The following is a 5,746-nucleotide window of genomic DNA, read 5'->3' on the forward strand; positions in this document are numbered from 1 at the left end:
TTAATTTTTTTTATTCCTATGGTCAGTGGTGTCACCCCAGTTTTGGAATGACGGGATTCCAAATTTTTTTTCAATAAAATTATTTTGAAAATATGTATACACATTTTTATACATTTTTTTTTCGTCCAAGGCACTATTACATGAAAGTTCATTAAATTTTCAAGATTTGTATAATTTTTGACCAAAATTATATGAATTTTTAGATTAAATAACGGGTTTCCGGATACTTTTGATTTTTAACAACGGGTTTCCGGAAACCCATGGAAACCATTAGGGTGACACCATTGCTTACGGTTAAGTATTTTGTTAGTTTGATTTGACAGCACAAGTTTTTATTACCATTATTTTAAATATAGTAAGAATATATATATATATATATATATATATATATATATATATATATATATATATATATATATATATATATATACATACATATATATATGTATATATATATATATATATATATATATATATATATATATATATACATATATATATATATAAAAATTATACAAGTATTAAATTAAAATAAAATGTATTCATCATTTTCTAATTAAAATGTATTAATCATTTTCTAATTAAAATGTATTAATCAGTGCAATAATTGTTTTAATAGATTTGTCCCCTTATTCACTAATTGCCTAATATATACTATTGACTGTACGTACCAATGAAATTTGGCAGAATAAAGCTATTGCAAATACGATATTTCGATACAATCGATCGACAATTATTAATTCCGGTTTTACACGCGTTAAAATATTACAGCAATCAATTCAGTTATGAATGATGTTGAGCTCGTTGGTCGTCGGTATATTACAACCTATTTACATAAATTTTAATTAAAATCTGACTGATCACTTCACGCAATATGTATTGTGAATATCAATTTTACCAATATATATATATATATACATATATATATATATATATATATATATATATATATATATATATATATATATATATATATATATATATATATATATATATTATATTTCAGAATTAAATTGCGAAATTGTATGTTCATTGCAACTTATCAATTTTTTTGGAACTTTGCGTGACAAGGGCTTTCATTAATAAGCATACCAATTAATTTTGACAATCATGATTCGAATTAAAAATAGAATTTTGAATGAAATATTATAAAAAATGAAACGACTATGCAATTTTGTCAGCTCCAAAAAATGCACTTTCTAATGCAAAACTAAATATTTCCGAAGAAAGATTCATGCTTGATAGTAATGAAAGCGAAATTGTCATATGTTTTCCACTTGCGAACAATGCCTCCATAGCACAATTAAAATAGGATGATTTCGGAATAACGTTGCTATTAGTATATAAAAAGTACATAGTCGTGAATGAGATTGGTTTAATTGTTTCGTTTTAAATTCATCCTTTCAAATTTTAATGACATAGAAAAAAATATATATGCACATGCTCGTATATGTAGGTGCATCTTTAAATTTACATACATTTTTTATTCACGATTTGATTTTGTTTTAGTATGAATATTTTTTTTGAAATCTTTAGATTCATGTACATATATGTATATACCTTGTGATATTCTCAATAAGGATCATGCAACTGTTTGTATATACATACATATGTATGTCTAGAAAGTTTTTTTACTTTATCTATGTACGTAGTAACAATAGATGAAGTTTTGTTTAATTTGATCTGCAAAATTATAACCACGTTTTAAGTTTTATAACCGCGTTTAGTTTGTTTTAAGTTCTAGTTGTTTAAATATTTTTTCATTAATTAATATATGTACATAAACATTAAAAGGCAGAATAAGTTTACTGCCCACATATTCTTGTATCATTCATTGATATGATAGAAGAAGAAAAGTGCATTTAAAAAATATTTATTTCCATTTGAATTTCTTTTAAATTTTCATTACCTTATTCAAATTATAATATTGTTTTTTCAAAATTAGTAATTTCCCGATGATTATAGCTCTCTATACGGTAATTACAACTCCATATACGATTTTCCAGTCGACATATTTACGTCAGTGCTATTAAGGTATGTACATCGAAAACAACAAATTTTGGAATTTGAAAACAGCTCAAGTAGAAAAAGACGTTATCATGGAGCATCCGTAAAAAAATGAAATTAAAATTTTGTAGAAATCGTAATTTTTACCGATTTTCGAAGTTTTTTTTTAAATATATACACTGCTTCGTAGATTCACATTGCTTAGGTATGAAATAAAATCTGAAACTTTGTCGTGCATACCTCAAACGCCAGTATCGAAGCTTATCCAGTAGGGTTTCCAAAATATCCGAATATATTCGAATATTGAATATCGAATAGTAGCTTTAAAATGAGCTGGAAACTCTCCAGCCCATCATCGGTGTTACTTAAATATCGTTTCTCACATCTACTATTTCATAAATATAATATTATTTTCAAATAATGTTATATTGTGATCGATTTTGAAAAAAATAAAATTTGAAACCAGGCAGTGTAAATATTTATTTAAGAATTTTAGATATATTTTATGGGTTCTCCATGATACAGAATATCTTCACCAACTTGAGCTGCTACCAAATTCCAAAATTTGCTGTCTTCGATGTACCCAAATGTACATTTATTTAATGAAAAAATTGCGTTTTTTGAAAATAGACGTTTCAGTTGTTTAGTAATAATAAAATTAATTAAAGATTCTCATATGAATGATCGAAGATTTCTTCATACATATGTATATTGTGTTACAACATACTTTTTTTAATTTAAATTTTCTTTCAAGTATATAAATAATTAAAATGATTTATTATGGTATTTTAATTTCTATTTATTGTAGTATAAAACAAATTATTAACATATATGGCAGTTCAATTCATAATGACAAAATACTAAAGATTAATGTAAAACTAATAATACATATTAATTATTGACAAATTTTCCTTCTGTATGGGGAAAACATGGCACCTTTTACCATCCGTGCTTTCCGAATCCCCCGGACCAGCCGTGGCTTTTGATGTAAACCGGAACAGTTTTGTGAACTGTTACTGGATATGGTTTCGGAATGTAGACTGGATAAGGTTTGGGTACGGGCACAGCCACTTTGTGGTAAATGGGTACTTTGACCGGAACTGGATATGGCCTGTCTACATGAACCGGATATGGCTTGGGTACGTGCACGGGATAAGGCCTATCGACGGGTACTGCAACTTTCACTGGAACCGGCACTGGATGAGGAACGGGATAAGCGTAATTTTTCGTGATGGTCACATGACTTGTTTCACCGAGACTGTGACCCAGGCCGTATCCAGAATCGATATGTCCGCCAAAGTCGAGACCGCCTCCCAAACCCAAACCGCTTCCATGACCCAGACTTAGACCGCCTCCCAGACCCAGACCGTGTCCAAGACTCAAACTGCTTCCCAGACCCAGACCGTGTCCAAAACTGCTTCCAAGTCCCAAGTCTAGGTCATGACCTATGCTTCTTTTTTCAGTCTTCTTCTCATCTTCAGCTGCGACAAACACTGCCAACACCAACGTGATCAACACCTGCAAAACAAAATAAAAAGTTAATTAGATATCGTTGATATATTTAAGTATTTTTGGGGTTGGTCAACTCGTACCGCTTGCTTCATGTTTGGATACTTGTCAGCACAATCTGTATGAAGTGTATGACTGTTCGCTACCACTTTACGCGTTTATATACATACTCAGGATAGTTTGATCCCATTTTAAGGAATACAGATTGCTCCCCACCTGTGTTGAACTGGTCTCGATGCAATAGGGCCGGTGTATGTGGATGACATAAACACTCGCAAGTGGATCAGATTGCGTCGGGTTGCGTAAATGACGTATTGAATTAACGTCAGTGCAGTTTGAAACACTTATTTACCCCTCTACATATACATATATCTTGTATGAGACGCTTCCTGGTCGCCAGAGCCACCATAGTTGCACAATAAAATTGCTGTGGTTGGCTGCTGTATACCACCCGAAATTGACCAATGGGTGTTTCGGTAATCAAGAGTAAAGCGTGCTCTCACCCAAGGTGTTTACAGGTGATATACAAGAACGGTCGTAAAACAAGTATCGACTGTCGTCATCGATCTTTTATGAGGTTGTTTTTATTTTTATTTTTTTCGTAGTGCCATTTTGACGTAATTTTAAAACCACTTGCATATGCAAATTTCTGAAGAAAAAAAGTGTGGTAAGTTATTGGATAGAACGTAAATTCGGTTGGTTTTTGACTAACCTCAATTCGAATAGAACAATTCAATTACGTTTTCAGAATTTTTGAAAAATAGTTTCTCAGTAGGTACAGTATAAATTATCTGAGAAAAAGTAGACTGATATTCAAGTTCTTTTCCTTGAATCTATTGATAGAATCACCCTTTCCATTTTTTTAATGAAACAAATTTAAATTTGTGAACATGTATATGTACATACATATTATTGACTTATTCGAAATAATATTTATAACTATTTTTAATGAACTCAAATGTATTATTTTTTGAATTTTTTGAAATTTTAATGGCTATGATTAACGAAAGAAGTAAAAAATAGAAACATTTCAATTTATGTACTTTTTATGTAGTAGGTATTATATGTACATGTAAAGTATTAAACTGTGTGTCCCTGATTTAGACGAAATGATTTAAGATCGTTATCATTGTCGATTGGTAAATTTTACTGATTTACTCAATAGGTTAGTACAGGGCTTCCCAACCTTTTTGTACCCTAGAGGACATTCTAAAATATCGGTATGACGGCGAGCACCACCTATTTATTTTTCAAGGCAAATTTATAGTTGGACACAGGTAATAAATAATACACAAAAAAATAATTATGAAATATATAAATTATTGTTTATATTCTTCTAAAAAACAAATAGTCTAACGTTGACCAAACCGCGCAAAATGGCAAAGTTTCAAACCTTTCCGCTGTATTCCAGAAGTCCTCCTCTGATATAAAGGATTTTGGCATAATATCATTCTGAAGGTCCAAAATCTCTAGCTCCGGTTCTATCCTCACTTGAACAAGCTGTTTACAGCTATTTCCATTATATTTAATTGGCAAGTAAAAGGACTGATGAAAAAAGGAGACCATTGGTTCGATTATAGTAAACTGGTGTAATGTCTTTTCAAACTGTTCTTGAAGCACTCGAATGTGTATAACCAATAATGACACGTTGAATTCACTGTCACCTGCCATTTCCTTCATATTTTGGAAATGAACGAGAGACAGAAATGAGTTAACAGAACCTATCATTTTAGTTACATGTTTGTCTTTTCCCTGTAGCTTCCAAGTTTTCAGAATTCAATTTTTCCATGATGTCTGTGATAAAACCCAAATCTGATCCGATCGACGCGGCAATCGCAATCATAATCACAATCGCAAATGAAGAGAAGATAAAAATGAGAGGTCAGAGCTAATTAATATTGCTGTCTTGCTCCCCCCATCTAGTGCTCTACCATTGAGTACCCAGTGCAGTGTTGACAACATAAACATGTCAAATTATGCTAACAAATGAGTTCTAATTACATAATTATTAAATAAGTAAATTAAATAGCCAGCAGCATTTAGCTAGGTCGTTAAGCTTCTGCTTAGCGTCGAGAAGCGCCGGGTTCGATCCCATGAGCTGACCTCGATTGAAAATAATTTTTCTGAGTATATGTGTAGTGCTGCTGGTCAGACCTGGATATTTGTGACTCCAGGTCGATCGTTTCTTATCAGAGTTTGTCAATTTTCTCTGATTTCATTGTTGAAACGG

This window comes from Arctopsyche grandis, chromosome 8 (assembly GCF_051622035.1).
Source record: "Arctopsyche grandis isolate Sample6627 chromosome 8, ASM5162203v2, whole genome shotgun sequence".
In the NCBI taxonomy this organism is placed as follows: domain Eukaryota; kingdom Metazoa; phylum Arthropoda; class Insecta; order Trichoptera; family Hydropsychidae; genus Arctopsyche; species Arctopsyche grandis.